Below are 18,365 nucleotides of genomic sequence, written 5' to 3' on the forward strand. Positions count from 1 at the left end.
GCAGGTATGAAAGAGCTTGCCTTAGTGACAGCCAACATGATTTCCTCCACTCACATTCTGGGTAATATTTTTTTTTTACATTTCTTCTCCCTCCACACTCCACAGCTATCTCTCTGTACTTGATATTAAGCTATAGATGTTCTGCTCCAAATTTACCTTCTACACTTTCAGTTGTTACGCTGTGGTGCGGCCTCTGATTTTCCACCTGGCTTCTCTTTAGATCTTCCAGTAATTGTCAGTAAGAGGAAAGGTTCTTCCAACCATTTCCCTTTCCCCTTGGCCTATGTGTTGTCACTACATCCTGCAGTTATGACACTGTATTATCATATTTTTTTCTTTTATGCCTTACATCTTTCAAAAACTGTTTAGTCATACCTATATTAAATTATCTTCATTAAAAATAACTAGTGTGGCTTCTCTCTCCTCAACTGAACCTTCACCGATAACTCATAATATGGGGAATAAAGCTATGGTGTGATATACAATTAGAAGAATTTAAAGTGAGCTCAGGACTAAAAGGTGATTGCAATGATATGTCTGGGTCAGGGGCATACAATTGAGGTTTAAAATAGTGCTATGATATCTCCAGTGGCTGTGTGATTCTAATCATGCCTATAGATTGTTAAGTCTCCCAAGTCATTATGAATGAACTTAACTGTATTTTCATTTTCATTACTCAGGGATAGCAAAGGACCATGTCCTTAGCAAAGGGGACATTTTTCCTTTCACTGGTACCTGCCTCATTAGGATTCCACTTTGTAACCATCATTCCTTCTCTTTTCTATCATGGTCAATCTGTCCTTGACCTCCTATTGTCTCATGCTATACTAGAGGCCCAGTGCACGAAATTCCTGTATTGGTAGGGTCCCTAGCAGGTGCTGGCTGCTGGCTGGGTACTCCCTCCCTTCCTCTGGCCACCTGCTGCTGGCCAGGATCTCCCTCACATTCCCCCAGCTGGCCCTGCCCACTGGTCGAACTCCCAGACGAACTCCAGGTCAAGGGGGTAATTTGCATACTACGTTTTTATTATATAGGATACTCAAGTATCTTTGTACATATCAATTTTTCCTTAAAAGATTTTATACATATTTTCGGAGGTAGAAGTCTGGGCTTTCTGAGAAACTGTCCAATAACTCATTTAATTTAACCACTAAACTGTATAGCCTACCAGTTTCACTACAGTGATTTGAGTATCTAATTGGCTCAGTTTACTATTACACTTTTCCTGCTGCCCTAGCATTCTAAAATATGCCAACACTCATATCCCCTTCTTCACTTTCCTATACTCCTGCCATTTGGTCATTTGGGATCCCCAAAGTTTTCCTCTACCATTTAGGAACACACACATAATTAGCATACTTTATCCCATATCAAACTTAACTTGGCAAGTATTTAAGTTTTCTTTTATATCAATGAAATCACTCTCTGAGCTCCTCATACAGAGAAATCTGAGCCAGGATGTCTACCAAAGATAGGGATTGTCACAAATTAGGATTACCATACATCTCACTTTCACTCACCATCTAAGGCAGAATCACATTTTAAAGACTTCAAGAGTTAAAATGTAAAGATTATAAAAGAAATTATATTTGGAGAGAGATTAGTCCTTATTAGTGGAACAGAAATCAGAAGCCTGTAGGAACATGTGTTGAATTAATCCTGAAATGGCTGTGACTTCTGGCAAATAGGAAAGGACTCTAGGTATAAGAGAAACCAGGGAGACTTCTTTTCATGGCATGGCAAGAAGCAGCATTGTGGGATCTGCAGAAATACCTAAAACAGAGAAAGATCCTGCATGTGCTAGTTTTTATTTGTTTTGAGGAGATGGTGATGTGAAGGGCTAGAGACTGTGCTGGAAAGCAAAGAGACAGCTCTAGTGTCTTGTGCTCAGAGCCCAAATTCTTATTAGAGATTGAGGCCTTTGTGGTGGGTGGCTTCTAAGATGCTTCCAGTATCCTCTGCCTTCTGTATTCATGCCCTTGTATATACCCCTCTCCCTCTGGTCTGGATCTTGTGACTTACATGAAATGAATAAAATATCAAAAAATGTTGGGCTGTCACTCCCACATTAATATGTAAATAGACTCAGGCTTTAAACTACCAGCCTTATTTTACTCTCACACCAGCTCACTCTGATGGAAGATAGCTGCTATGTTGTCAGCTGCCAACTGGAGAAGCTTATGTGGCAAGGAACTGGGGATGTCTATGGGCAACTTATCCTATATAATAAAAGGCTAATATGCAAATCCACCAAATGGCGGAACAACCGGTTATGATGCACACTGACCACCAGGGGGCAGACGCTCAATGCAGGAGTGGCCCTGTGGTAGTCAGTGCACTCCCACAGGGGAGCTCCCCTCAGCCAGAAGTCAGGCTCACAATTGGCAAGCGCAACGGCGGTGGTGGGAGCCTCTCCCTCCTCCGCGGCAGTGCTAAGGATTTCCGACTGACAGCTTAGGCCCGCTCACCAGATCGAGCAGGCCTAAGCCATCAGTCAGACATCCCCCAAGGGCTCCTGGACCATGCAAGGATGCAGGCCGGTCTGAGGGACCCCCTGAGTGCATGAATTTCGTGCACTGGGCCTCTAATTCATCTTATAACTGGAAGTTTGAACCCTTTTTTAACATCTCCTAATTTCCTCTACCCCACACCTTGGTAACCACCATTCTACTCTCTATTTCTGAGTCTTTCTAAGATTCCATATATAAGGGAGGTCATACAATATTTGTCTTTCTCTGACTTACTTCACTTAGCATAATTTCCTCAAGGTCCATCTGTGTTGTTGCTAATGGCAGGATTTAGTTTTTTCTTGTGGCTGAATAACATTGAAAGTTTGAAATTATTATAAAACTGTATCACTACATGCTTTGGCCCAGTGTGGCTCAGTGGTGAGAATGTCAGCCCACACATATAAGGGTCATGGGTTCGATCCCCACCCCTGGTAAGGGTGCGTGCAGGAGGCAACCAATCAATGTGTCTCTCTCACATTTATGTTTCTTTCCTTACCACTCCATCACTCCCTCCCATTCTCTCTAAAAAGATATGGAAAAATTATCTTTCAGTGGGAATTAAAAAACAAAGCAAAACAAACATACAAAAACTATATCACTATAGAAATTTATTTAAGCATATTTTTACCAATTTTGTACTTTCTCCCTATATTATTAATTCATTTCTAATTTCTTGGTTAGTTACAAAATTTACAATTTTGAGAGAAAAAAGGTCTGATATCCTTGAGATTTTCACATTTTAAATGGGCACATAATTAAATTGGTTAACCTAGTCAATTTGGTTCTTTTTAATATATATTGATTTCAGTGAGGAAGGGAGAGGGAGAAAGAGATAGAGACATCAAGGCTGAGAGAGTATCATTGATCAGCTTTCCCTTGCAGCCCACTAATGCGGATCGAGCCCACAACCCGGGCATATGCCCTGATCAGGAATCAAACCATGACCTCCTGGTTCATAGGTTGACAGTCAACCACTGAGTCATGCTGGGTGGATGCAACTTTGGTTCTTAATTTACTCATTTCTATTTTTACCTTGATTATTTTTTAATGCTTTTTAAAACATTAGAGTTAAAATTTTCTTCTTTTTAAAAAATAAATATTTTTTTGGTGGTATTGATGCTGTTTAACAGGAAAGGAGGAGAGGGAAGGCTAGATAATATAGACATGACATTTATACAGCTTTACCAAAAAGCTGCATCGAACACTCTCCAAGTCTGTTCCCCCGCTGATCTATGGGGGAAGAGACTGGACAAAGGCAGATTTAAGGCATGCCCAGAAAGGTCTGAGTGACTGGGAAGGTGCCTGTCTTCCACACCAGGGAACAAATTAGTGCCCAGGATGGGCATGGCCACTGTAAAGGCTTGAAACCTAAACATTTAAACTTCTAAATAAAGAAGCATGCTCTCTTGGTTTTTGTGCTATCTCTATCTCTATCTCTATCTCTATCTCTATCTCTATCTCTATCTCTATCTCTATCTCTATCTCTACCTCTCTGTCTCTCTCCACCTGCTGGATTCCTGGTTCCCCTTGGCCCACGTGGCTCATGGCCATGTGTGACCCCCACAATGGACTAACAGACTTTAATTAGCTTGAATGCTGAACTACACCCGGGTGGAACATGGAACGGAAGTTCTGGACACTGGCCTTGCTTTTGGTTCTGCTGAGACCCCCAGCTACACTTTTTCCAGGACTGGCTTAAGGGGCAGTGGACTTTGGAGCCCCAAGAATGTAACTTCATGCAAATAAAGCCTTTTCCCACATCTCATCCTTCTGTGAAGGCTTCTGAAAATTCTTATTTCAGCAGTACCCCAAGAACCACCCTCCCACTCCCACTAGTGAGGGAGGAATTTGATTCTCTGGTAACAGTATAATAAAAGTCAGTGGATAGAGTGTTGGCTGTGGGTCCCAGGTTCGATTCTGGTCAAGGGCACATTCCCAGATTTAGGGCTCGATACCCAGTAGAGGGCATGCAGGAGGCAGCTGATCAATGATTCTCTTTCTCATCATTGATGTTTCTACCTCTTTCTCCCTCTTCCTTCCTCTCTGAAATCAATTAAAAAAAATATTTTTTTAAAAGTATTCATTCATGAAAATTAGAAACACAAATATATTTAAAATAAAAGTAGAAATTAGTTTTAATTTTTCTATTAAAAATAACCATCATTATTATTTTATCTCTTTTCTTCTTTTACCTTGTATGAATATTTAGAAAAATCTTTATATGCTGAAATTTTGTATTAATTATACAGTAGAGTAGAGGAAACCAAGATGGCGGCATAGGTAAACACCGGAGATTGCTGCCTCGCACAACCACTTCAAAAATACAACTAAAAGATGGAAGGGACATCACCCAGAACCACAGGAAGGCTGGCTGAGGGGAAATTCTACAACTAGAAGGAAAGAGAAAAGCATACCGAGACTCAGAGGAGGTGCGGTGCGGAAGTAAAATACAAAGGTGCAGAGGTACATGCAGAGCGGGCTGGCGGCTGAGGGTGCGGTTGTCTTTTTCAATCGGGAGGGAGTCTCAGGCTCTGGGTTCCAGTTCTGGGTGAGTCTCTGGGTACCCAGACTCAAACAGGAGAAGCGGGACTGTCTGGCATCGGTCGGAACTCGAGGGCAGCTTTCTCTCCAAGGGGCTTGCAGAGGTGGCTGGGACACTGAGAGGCAGAGCCTCTGGGGACGGGACTGGGAGCAGCCATAACTGCTCGCTCCTGCCTGCCCTGCTGATCCCCTAGGACCCGCCCTGCCCAAGCCTTGCACAGAGGCATTTGCTGGATAGCCTCAGGCCACAGCCAATGGCCTGGAGGTCAAATCCCCCCCAGTGTTACCTAAAACAACCAAGGCTTAACTACAACAAGACTGTACACAAAGACCACTAGGGGGTGCACCAAGAAAGCATAAAAAATGCGGAGACAAAGAAACAGGACACAAATGACAGAAATGGAGGACAGCAAAATGCTGGATATAGAGTTCAAAACCACACTTTTAAGGTCTCTCAAGAACTGTCTAGAAGCTGCCCATAAATTTAGTAAGGCCCTTGAAAAGACTGGTGAGACCGCCTATAAATATAGTGAGATCTTCAAGAAATCTAATGAGACCCTCGATGTTGTAATAAAGGACCAACTAGAAATTAAGCATACACTGACTGAAATAAAGAATATTATACAGACTCCCAACAGCAGACCAGAGGAGCGCAAGAATCAAGGCAAAGATTTGAAATGCGAAGAAGCAAAAAACACCCAACCGGAAAAGCAAAATGAAAAAAGAATCCAAAAATATGAAGATAGTGTAAGGAGCCTCTGGGACAGCTTCAAGCGTACCAACATCCGAATTATAGGGGTGCCAGAAGAAGAGAGAGAGCAAGATATTGAAAACCTATTTGAAGAAATAATGACAGAAAACTTCCCCCACCTGGTGAAAGAAATAGACTTACAAGTCCAGGAAGCACAGAGAACCCCAAACAAAAGGAATCCAAAGAGGACCACACCAAGACACATCATAATTAAAATGCCAAGAACAAAAGACAAAGAGAGAATCTTAAAAGCAGCAAGAGAAAGAAACTCAGTTACCTACAAGGGAGTACCCATACGACTGTCAGCTGATTTCTCAACAGAAACTTTGCAGGCCAGAAGGGAGTGGCAAGAAATATTCAAAGTGATGAATACCAAGAACCTACAACCAAGATTACTTTATCCAGCAAAGCTATCATTCAGAATTGAAGGTCAGATAAAGAGCTTCACAGATAAGGAAAAGCTAAAGGAGTTCATCACCACCAAACCAGGATTATATGAAATGCTGAAAGGTATCCTTTAAGAAGAGGAAGAAGAAGTAAAAAGTTAAAGATACAAATTATGAACAACAAATATGCATCTATCGACAAGTGAATCTAAGAATCAAGTGAATAAATAATCTGATGAACAGGATGAACTGTTGATTATAATAGAATAAGGGACATAGAAAGGGAATGGACTGACTATTCTTGGGGGGGAAAGGGGTGTGGGGGATGCGGGAAGAGACTGGACAAAAATCGTGCACCTGTGGATGAGGACAGTGGGTGGGGAGTGAAGACAGAGGGTGGGGTGGAACTGGGAAGAGGGGAGTTATGGGGGGAAAAAGAGGAACAAATGTAATAATCTGAACAATAAAGATTTAATTTAAAAAATAATTCCATACATATGGTGATAGTTGTTAACTAAACTTACTATGGTTATCATTTTGCAATATATACAAATAATCAAATCTTTATGTTGTACACCGAAAATTCATATATTGTCAATTATACCCCAATAAAAGTAATTAATTAAGAAAAAAATTATACAGTAGAGTAAGAGTGTATTGTTTACTTTTTTATGGCCAGAAAGGAAGATCATTATATTACAATTGTCTTACTGATTGTCTCTCTAGAAATAGCATCTTATTATATTTTGTTTTTACCTCTTTGATTATTAATAAATCTGAACATTTTCCCTATGTTCTTATATGAGCTGTATGTTTAAAAACTTTGCCCATTTTCAACATTAGTTATTAAAGACCTTAACACTTTTACTTATATAAAAATGTAAAGTTATCAAACCTCAAACTTGTCTTTTTATTATGATGTATTGACAAAAAAGCATTTTATATATTTATAGTCCAATCTATCAATCTATTACTTAATAATTAATCCCATTAATTTTATGGTTATATTATACTTCCCCATACAATACTTGAATCTGATTATTCTAACTATTGTATTCTTTAAAATTTTTTTAAACATATTTTTATTTATTCCAGAGAAAGGAAGGGAGAGGAAGAGAGATAGAAACATTAATGATGAGAGAGAATCATTGATTGGCTGCTTCCTACACAGCCCAACTGGGGATTGAGCCTGCAACATGGGCATGTGTCCTGACTGGGAATTGAACCGTGACCTCCTTGTTCATAGCTCGATGCTCAACTGCTGAGCCATGCCAGCTGGGCAGTATTCTTTATTTTTGTGTTTTTATCTTTTTAGTCCATTTGTGTTTCCCACAGCCTAAATTGGATTAACATAATCCTGGTAGGAATTTTCTGAAAGTCTGCGATTGGTATTTGAATTATATAAAACCAGAGGCCCAGTGCATGAATTTGTGCACCAGTGGGGTCCCTTGGCCTTGCCTGTGGGATCGGGCCAAAACCAGCTCTCTGACATCCCCTGAGGGGTCCCAGATTACAAGAGAGTGCAGGCCAGGCCAAAGGACCCTACGGCTGCACAAGTGGGGACAGGGAGAGACACGGGATGTTGCCCAGCTGGGGAGGGAGAGGCTTGGTGCACAAAATCGTGCACTTGGGGGGGGGGTGTCCCTCAGCCCGATTGCAAGAGGGTGCAGGCCAGGCCGAGGGACCCCACTGGCGTACCATCAGGGCCTGGGAGGGACACGGGAGGTTGGCCAGTCGGGGAGGAACTGCAGGAGGGTTCCAGAGTGTGTCCAGCCATCTTGCTCAGTCCCAATCAGCCAGACCCCAGCAGCAAGTTAACCTATTGGTAGGAACGTCTGCCCCCTGATGGTCAGTGCATGTCATAGAGAGCAGTTGAGTGGCATTAGCATATCATTAGCATATTATGCTTTGATTGGCTGAATGGACGACCGGGCACTTAGCATATTAGGCTTTTATTTTATAGGATTGCTGCATGGAGATCAAAGGAAGTAATATACATGCTGTCCTTGGTAGTGATCAAAGTTCTATCTATTGATATTGACAAACTCAAGCACAGTAAGGCAGGATTACCATGATGGTAATAGTAATAGTCAATATTACAGAAATCATACTAAGAACATCACATGCATTATTTTAATTGCATCACAGTCCTATGTTGTTAGGTAGAGTGTTAGAGAATAGTATTATGCCTAATTTAGAGGTTACTGAGACCTATTCAAATAAGTCAGATAAGGGAAAAAGGTTAAGACTTAACCCTGCTTTCAAGCTAACACATTAGCTTCACAGGAGTCATAGACGCCAGCAGAAGGCACAATACTCCTGGGTCAGAGACAAAGGACTTTACTACTCCCACGCTGTGTGAGCTTGATGTCTGCGGGAGTTTCCTGTTCCCTCATGCCCATGGGAGTGAAACCAAACAGGCCCACGTGGACACTGTGCGTGAAATGCGTTTGTCACAGCTGAGGAACCCCAGGCTTAGGAAACCACAACCTTTAAAGGGGCCACAAACATACCTGTCTAACTTCTGCCTCTGGAGAGAGACATTATCTTTCATATATCAGGAAAGAAACAAATTTGCCCTCTGCTCTGTAGAGAAATGCTATTTTTTATATATATATTTTATTGATTTTTTACAGAGAGGAAGGGAGAGAGATAGAGAGTCAGAAACATCGATGAGAGAGAAACATCGACCAGCTGCCTCCTGCACATCGCCCACCGGGGATGTGCCCGCAACCCAGGTACATGCCCTTGACCGGAATCGAACCCGGGACCCTTCAGTCCACAGGCCAACGCTCTATCCACTGAGCCAAACTGGTTTCGGCGAGAAATGCTATTTTTATCTTCCCAGACTATTCACTATACAAATGTCCAGAAAAGATGTCTAGGGTAGAAAAAGAAAAAAAGCTACCAGTGCTTTGCTCACAAGATGTGCAGAAACGGCAGAGAACTATGCAGTACTGTCTTCCTATAGACAGCTGTGGTGGCCACCAGTCTGCAAACTCCCCTGAAAAACAGAGACAGCAACTAGATATCAAAACTAAAATCCCTTTCTTTTTTTTCTTTATTGATTAAGGTATTACATATGTGTCCTTATCCCCTGGAAACATTTGCAACTAAACTAAATGACAGCTATTTTTAGAAACCCAAAATATAAGTGAACAAGGACAAACCACCCCAAACGACAAGACCCACAGCAGTAAGAAGCAGCAGCAGCAACAAGGCAGCATTTGATTGACATGATGAATAGAAGAAATGCAGAATGGCCAACTGGCATTCACTGGAATGGCACTTGAAACTGGGAGGACTTGTGTGTACCCCAATATCCAGGAAGTACTAGAGGTCCATGGTAAGAAGGATGAAAAGGGCTAGTGCAGTGTAGCCCCTGTGAATTCTAAAAACTAACTCAGCAGGGCTCTATTCCCAGCCAGGCAGAACATTTTACTGAGAAGATATTGCTTGAATAGAATAAAAATTGAGTTGCAAAGAGCCAACAGAGATAAGTACCTGTGTCATCCAATATGGTAGCATTGGATATTACCTTATTTGATCCTCAATCAAAAAACAACAACAACCTACTAAATTGGCCCCATTTTACAACTAAGAAACTGAGGTTTTGAGAGGCTGGATAAGTGATCCAAAGCTTGCAGAGGTAGTAAGTAGTTCAAGTGTAATTCAGACTTAGCATCACAAGTTAAGATTCAAGATAGGGAACATGGACTCAACTCTCATGAGAGGAATATAAAAGAATTTGGAGGCTATGTTTTAAAACTGCCACAACTGGAGTCTATATGATTTTACTGAGAGAACTGCATAGCGAATCACAGTGTGCCCAAGTAGCTTTTAAATTGGTAAGACATTGCACAGCTCGTGTGGCTCAGCAGTTGAGCATTAATCTATGAACCAGGAGAGGTCACAGTTTGATTCCGGGTCAGGGCACATGCCCAGGTTGGGGGCTGGATAATTCTCTCTTGTCATTGATGTTTCCATCTCTTTCTCCCTATCTCTGAAATCAATAAAAAATATATATATTTTTACAAAAATTGGTAAGATATAGAAGGAGACAGACAGACAGAAAGAAAGAAACAAAGAAAAATGGTGTTAAGTCTTTGGTCTTTTCTACAAGGCGGTCACCACATTCCATTGTTCTTATCTTCTATCCTTGGAGCATATGGCACTCCATGTTCCTGTACACTATGTTTCCCACTTGAATCTCTGCTCCTTCTCTACCTGTGTCCCTGCAGTTGTGCCCAAGGCCACAGGGCTTAGCTTTATTCTAGTCCAACAGTCATCAATTATCCACCCCCCACTCACCCTCTAACTGGCAGTCCTGACCTTCCTAGGGCATTGCATCAGAGAAAGATACATCTTCACATCTCACAACATCTAATTCCCTTTTTTCTCTGCTCAGTCCTAAGAGACAAAACTCTTGGGGGGATACAGGAAACAGATAAATCCTCTGTTTCATATACTTGCAACCTATCCTCCTTTTGGCACCAATTATACTTGGCACCAATTATACTTCATCTAGCCTGAGAACATTTTCTGTCCTTTCAAATATAGGGTGTCCCAAAATTCACGCAAGAAGTACGTTTGATAGAAAACACAGGTTTATAATTAAAAATTGTAAATGTTTTATTGATTCATAAAGTATACAGTATAGGGTTATGTATGGAATAGCGTATCAGGTAAATGGCCTCCACAGCTTTGCTGGCACATATGCAAAGCCGTGGTTTTCATTGGTCTTCATTGTCCCTGCTCCTGGGCCATAATTGGTACTTGGTAATGCTTATCAAATTGAAGGGATTGAAATCAAAGGGCAATAGATATTAGAATCTGATTCAATAAACCAAGTAAAATTAGGCTTTTATTTTTTGTTGTTGTTGTTGTTAATGCTCACGCAAGATTTTGGGACACCCTATACATAAACCTATAATCACAGAAAATGTGTAGTTTTGTACTGTGATTTTTAAACAGATGGGATCATATTGGTTATACTGTTTGCTATTCTTCCTTATCAATGTGCTACATAGGATTCCATAGTATGAATTTTCATGCTTTATTTAGTTATTTCCCTATTGATAGGCATGTAATAAAAGATTAATTTGCAACTGGTCTTCAGTAGCTCTAAATCAATTTCCAGAGTTACTTGAATTATGATATTAACTTATATCCAAAATAGAAATTAAATAGAGCTATGTAAAAATTTATAATGTGCTGTTTAAAGTACAGAAATACCCCCCAGAAGCCCCTTGTTTCAGACTATTTATGTAGTTTATTGAAAATTTATAGATTGATGTTCTGCAATTGATTTACATAGCCTGGGTGTTGGCTCTGTGAACAATGAGGTATAATTTTCTTTTTAGTAAACTTATGCCTTTGTTTCCCCAATTCCAAGATATCTGCACTTATCCTGATGGTTTGTTATTGGAAGGTCACACATTTTGGGCTTCTGAGAGAAGTACTTAGACATGCCTGAGTATCTTGGATCCCTGTGATATGTACCAATGTTTCCTCTCTCTCATTTTAAAGTCTACCATCAGTATATATTTTTGCTCACTTTTATAATTTTAATGTGATTTAATAAAGAAAAGTATCTATCTGACATCTACTAGGGGAATTGCCATTTCAACCCTAATTACTCTTTGAAAAACATATCTGCCACTCTCTCATGGCATTAGCCAGTGATCTGTTTTGATTTTGTGGTAGAATAATATGGTGTCTTATTTACCATTAAACACTGGGATCTTCCACAATACTTGGTCTAAATCATTCAGTAAATATTTGACTAACTAATGACACCTAGGTGAAAGGTGCCTATCAAAATCTTTCAGATTCACTAATCTAATAGTCTCACTCTTTACCTCTTCAGTTTTCTCCTAAGGACAAGACAAGGGCAAAATAGGGATCACTGGGCCTTTCCAGGATTTGTACTCAGATTTTTTAAAGGAATAAAATTCTGCCGAAACCGGTTTGGCTCAGTGGATAGAGCGTCGGCCTGTGGACTAAAAGGTCCCAGGTTCGATTCCGGTCAAGGGCATGTACCGTGGTTGCGGGCACATCCCCAGTGGGGAGTGTGCAGGAGGCAGCTGGTCGATGTTTCTCTTTCATTGATGTTTCTAACTTTTTTTTTTTTTTAATTAAATCTTTATTGTTCAGATTATTACATTTGTTCCTTTTTTTTTCCCCCCATAACTCCCCTCCTCCCAGTTCCCGCCCCACCCTCCGCCCTCACTCCCCACCCACTGTCCTCATCCATAGGTGCACGATTTTTGTCCAGTCTCTTCCCACATCTCCCACACCCCTTTTCCCCCCAAGAATAGTCAGTCCATTCCCTTTCTATGTCCCTGATTCTATTATAATCAACAGTTCATTCTGTTCATCAGATTATTTATTCACTTGATTCTTAGATTCACTTGTTGATAGATGCATATTTGTTGTTCATAATTTCTATCTTTACCTTTTTCTTCCTCTTCCTCTTCTTAAAGGATACCTTTCAGCATTTCATATAATACTGGTTTGGTGGTGATGAACTCCTTTAGCTTTTCCTTATCTGTGAAGCTCTTTATCTGACCTTCAATTCTGAATGATAGCTTTGCTGGATAAAGTAATCTTGGTTGTAGGTTCTTGGTATTCATCACTTTGAATATTTCTTGCCACTCCCTTCTGGCCTGCAAAGTTTCTGTTGAGAAATCAGCTGACAGTCGTATGGGTATTCCCTTGTAGGTAACTGAGTTTCTTTCTCTTGCTGTTTTTAAGATTCTCTCTTTATCTTTTGCTCTTGGCATTTTAATTATGATGTGTCTTGGTGTGGTCCTCTTTGGATTCCTTTTGTTTGGGGTTCTCTGAGCTTCTTGGACCTGTAAGTCCATTTCTTTCACCAGGTGGGGGAAGTTTTCTGTCATTATTTCTTCAAATAGGTTTTCAATATCTTGCTCTCTCTCATCTTCTGGCACCCCTATAATTCTGATGTTGGTGCGCTTGAAGCTGTCCCAGAGGCTCCTTACACTATCCTCGCATTTTTGGATTCTTTTTTCATTTTGCTTTTCCGGTTGGATGTTTTTTGCTTCCTCGCATTTCAAATCATTGACTTGATTCTTGCGCTCCTCTGGTCTGCTGTCGGGCGTCTGTATAATATTCGTTATTTCAGTCTGTGTGTGCTTAATTTCTAGTTGGTTCCCCAATATAAGATCGAAGGTCTTATTAGTTTTCGTGTAGATCTCATTAAGTTTATCGGCAGCTTCTAAACAGTTCTTGAGAGACCTTAAAAGTGTGGTTCTGAACTCTATTTCTTCCATTGACAATTTTGTCCTGTTTCTTTGTCTCCGCATTTTGTTATGCTTCCTTGGTGCACCCCCTAGTGGTCTTTGTTCGCAGTCTTATAGATAAATCTTGATTGTTGTAGCTAATTCCAGGGAGGGTTTGACCTCCAGGCCAAGTGGCTATGAGAATCAGCTGTGTCAGCAGTGAGAGAACTTCTGTTCTCTAGGGAGGTGCTAATCTAGCCTTTGCCTGAGGCTATCCGGCAAATGCCTCTGTGCAGGGCTTGGGGAGGGCGGGTCGAACAGGATCAACAGGGTGGGCCGGAGAGAGCAATTATGGCGGCTCTCAGTCCTGTCCCCAGGGGCTCCGCCTCTCCGAGTCCCAGCACCCGCTGCAAAGCTTGGAGAGAAAGCTGCACTCGCTCTGACCGAAGCCAGACAGGCCCGCTTCTCCCGTTTGAGTCTGGGTCCCTAAAGACTCGCCCGGATCTGGTGCTCAGAGTCTGCGACTCCCTCCCGATTGAAAACAACAACCGCGCACTCCGCACCTCAGAATTTGACTTCAGCACTGCGCCTCCTCTGAGTGTCCGTATGCGTTTCTCTTTCCTCCTAGTTGTAGGACTTCCACTCAGCCAGCGTTCCTGTGGTTCTGGGTGATGTCCCTTCCGTTTTTTGGTTTCACTTTTGAAGTAGTTGTTCAAAGCAGCGAACTCCGGCGTTAACCTATGCCGCCATCTTGGTTCTCCTCTCTTTACTGATTATGTTTCTAACTTTCTATCTCTCTCCTTTCCTCTCTGTAAAAACTCAATAAAATATATTTAAAAAAATATATAAATAAAGGAATAAAATTCTGATACATGTGCAACATGGTTGAAACTTGAAAATATTATGCTAATTCAGATAAGTCAGACACAAAAGAATAAGTATTCTATGAGTTCACTTATGAGGTACCTGTAATAGGCAAATACATAGAGACAGAAATTAGAATAGAGGTTTCAATACGCTGGGGGAAGAGAAGAATGGGCAGTTGTTGTTTAATGGGTATAGAGCTTCTATTTGGGATGATGAAAAAGGTCTAGAAATGGATAGTGTTGAATGTTGGATGATATTGTTAATATACTTAATGCCACAAAACTGTATATTAAAAATGAATAAACTGGCATATATATATATATATATACATATATATATATATATATATACATACATATATATAATAAACATATAAATAAAATAAAGTAAAACCATTGCCATTTTCTTTTAAAGGTAGATTTTCGGACTCTCCGCCTGGAGTTGTTAACTAGATGAGTTGAGGAGAAGTATAAGTTTGGGAAGATATATATATTAACAAGGGCCTCAATTGATAGTTTTGATAAAGCTAAAATTATGAAACATTACTCATAATGGGCAATGGGTCTCAGTGGATTGTCATAGGGACCAGCAAAATTTGGTTGTGAAAATTTCTAATTATCAGATCCAAACTCAGGTCTACCAAGACAGATATTGGGGAATGGGACTCTGAAATCTGTTCTAACAAATCCTCAAGGTCATCTTAGTGCAAGCTAATGATTGAGAACCATTACCCTAGTGAATCCTGGGACCCGTTGCTACTCAACCATCTCTCCAGTGAGGCAACGACAAGTCCGAAAATGATGACACTTGTTCCCAAGAGGAGATCCAAGAAAGACTAGAGTGACTCTTTCCAGACAAAAGAGATCCAAATGGGAAAAAAATCACAGCTGGTCCATTTGTTTGTCTCCAGGGACAAGGAATTGGCAAGACAGAGACCTTTTCCTTTGTGACCCCTGTCCCTGAGGAGTCAACCTGATAAGGGAATCACAAATCCATTGATCAATTTGTCTAACAAGCTTCAGAGGGGATTCTGGCCCCAGGGCAACAAACCTGTAACATCAGCTTATAGTAACCAAGGCTCTCATGTGCCACACCCAAGACACTCATGCCTTCTCCAGAAGAAATCCGCAAATCTCTATACCATATGCCTGGTTCTGTATCCCCGCTCTTTTGGTGGACAGACCTTTCTTCATCACCAACTTCCATGAAAGAACAAGATTCAGGGAAGTTGGCCCCTACGGTGGGTCCACATTGCCAAGCCTGCAGAACCCAGTAAGTGTTGCAGGAAAGAGGGAAATGAATGGTGGAGTGAATAGTGTATTGACTGTTGTTAAACAAAGGGCAGGGGAAACCCTATGCTGTCTATGGAGAATGAGCTCTAGAGGGTACTTGCTTGAGAAGGTGAATGGCTAGACTCCTTGTTTGAAGTTACCATCGCATGAGGAGTGTTTATTTCTGTTATATAGTATTTGATTAGATGGTTGGTGGAAATTATGGGAAGGGGGAGGAAAAGGCTAAAACCCCAGTCCACTCTGACACCATAGCACTTTCCAGAAACACACTATATATTGGTATAGTTACCAGTGTTTGTTTTACAAATGGATGCCCCAGGTGCTGATAGAGAGTTAGGTCCTTTATAGTTTCTAGATCTCTTCTTTTCTCTTGTTACCTGGTCCAAGAGCTCCAGAGCCTCCATCTTCACTCAACCTAGACAAATCTTTCATAATTCTTCTTTGCCACCTCCTTTACTTGGGAACATCTCCTGTTTCTAAAAAATTGTATTTCCTTCCCATCCTCCTGCATGCACCCTTATCCTTGTTGTTATTAGGGACCTTCAAGAGGGAAGGGTCTGAGGTCCCTGGTATCTGGGACCACAGTGTATACAGACTGGGGTATGGTGGGTGAGACAGGAAAAGGAAAGGATGTAGGAAAGTCCAACATCTAGTCCCTTATTGACATCTTACACTTTTGCTCTGGGAATTCTAGGAAACATTAAAACTCACAAGTCCCTTTCCCATAGTTCCCCTTGATTCCATTTGGGTGTCAGGTCTCATCCTTAATCAGGGATGTGGAAACATTAGCAAGATCAGAATTATTTCTTCACCCCTTTTGGTCTTTGTTCCTCTTTAAAACAAGTGAGTTGGCTCTTCAACTCTAATGATGTGAGAGTTCCCCATCCTATTCCCTGTGCTCTTAGTTTTGTTGGCTTTAAATCCATCTTTCACTCAAGACACAAAGGAAAAGTGTGCTACAAATCACATCACTCCTTTGGTTGCAGTTCCCCCACAACCCCCATTCCTTATTCATTCTTCTTTTCAAGGTTCCCAGGTCACCTCTCTAACCTAATTCTTCACCGTTCCCATCTCCCACTGAATGCTTCAGAAAATGGTTAAAAGCACTCTGTCCCATGCTGCCTCTTGCTTATAGACTTTCCCCTTTGCTCTCTTCTCTGCAAGGAAGGACCCTACTCAGTAATCCACCTGTATAACTACTTGCCCAGCGATCTCTTCCTTCAGGAATTCTTCCCTGACTCCATCAGTCCAGGCTGGATTTGGTGCTCCTCTAGGTACTATACTCTCCTGATGCCTTCATCTTACCATTTGATTCACTGTATTACGATGACCCGTTTGTGCATCCATCTCTGGAAGGCGGGCTCCCTGGGGATAAGGACCATGTCCCAAAGAAGCCCTCCTTGCCAAGTGGCTTCCAGAAGTTTTTCTGTGCCTGACAAACAGCCTGGTTCAGTTCTCTACTTCCCAGCATGACTCAACAGAATTGCTCACTGACATTAGATTCTAGGAACAGAATAGGACATATGTACTTGGTGCATGGGTAAAGAGGAACACGTGACAAATAACTGTATTCTCCACTTCTGATTTCTAACCTCTGGTCATAAGGTAAAAGGTTTCTATTGTGTGGGAAACTCTTTCTTAAGATGAATGTGATTACTCATTTCATGACCCATTTAAAGCATAACTCAGTTGCTTCTGCAACTCCAGGTGGGACATATGGGGGGAAAATCATTGCAGATTTAAATTCCAAGAACCTAAGAAAAAACCCTGCAGTAGCCAGGCCCCCAGTTTTGTCCATTAGAATAAGATGCAGTCTCATTAATTTCTCTCCCTCATGCCCATGATTTTTTTCATTGAATATTTTTCACTGTCTCAATCTCTTTATTTGGCTCAAGAAAGCAATATTTTATAATCCTAGGCATAAAATAATCTCTTTGGCCAAATAATTACATTCCTCCCTTCCTTAAACACACATCTTTCTTAAACCTGGAAGGTTCCTATGGGCCATTCATCTCTTCCTCCGAGGAAGCAATGAGCATCTGAGAACACATTCTGCTTCAGAGGATGACCCCTTCTTTAACCATTCCTCAAATCAGCAAAGATCATGGAAAGAATTTTAATACTACCCTCCATGGTGCTCATGAAATACACTAAGTCCTCTCTTAATTTCCTCAATAGGTTCCTGGACTGTGAAGAAGCAACATGTAACAACACCAATTTTACTATAGGCTAATCTAATTGTACAAACAAGAGTTAAGTTCCTATGCATCTCATCAATGTTATAACAAAACAACATTGAATGAAATAATGTTATCTGAGGACTTGGTGTACTTGTAAGAAGAGAGAAAATGCACCAGGATGTTTGCATATTAGTCCAAAAGGATGAGGGTCAGGCATGAGGTAATGCTTAAAGCAGCACTGAGGAGATGGAGAGAGGGGGCATTTGCCAGTGTCTGCCTATCTTCTGGCTCTCTCATTCCCAGGCCCCAGGGGTCCTGTACCAGAGGTAAAAGAATGGGTATTGTTATTCACTTTCCTGTATAGCTCTCTCTTGCCAAGTTACAAACATTCTTTTGTGTGTCTGTGTGATGGGAACTTTTAAGATCTACTCTTTTAGTAAATTTCAAAAATGCAGTACAGTAAGTTTGTCCCTTTTAAACCCCTACCCTCCCACTTTGATTTTTATACTAAAGAAGACTGACAGTGATGACAGCCAATGGTGGTCTCTCTTGTGGGTAGGGGAATTACAGAATAGCAAGTGCCGAAAAATACTT

This window comes from Myotis daubentonii, chromosome 5 (genome assembly GCF_963259705.1).
Source record: "Myotis daubentonii chromosome 5, mMyoDau2.1, whole genome shotgun sequence".
Classification (NCBI taxonomy): domain Eukaryota; kingdom Metazoa; phylum Chordata; class Mammalia; order Chiroptera; family Vespertilionidae; genus Myotis; species Myotis daubentonii.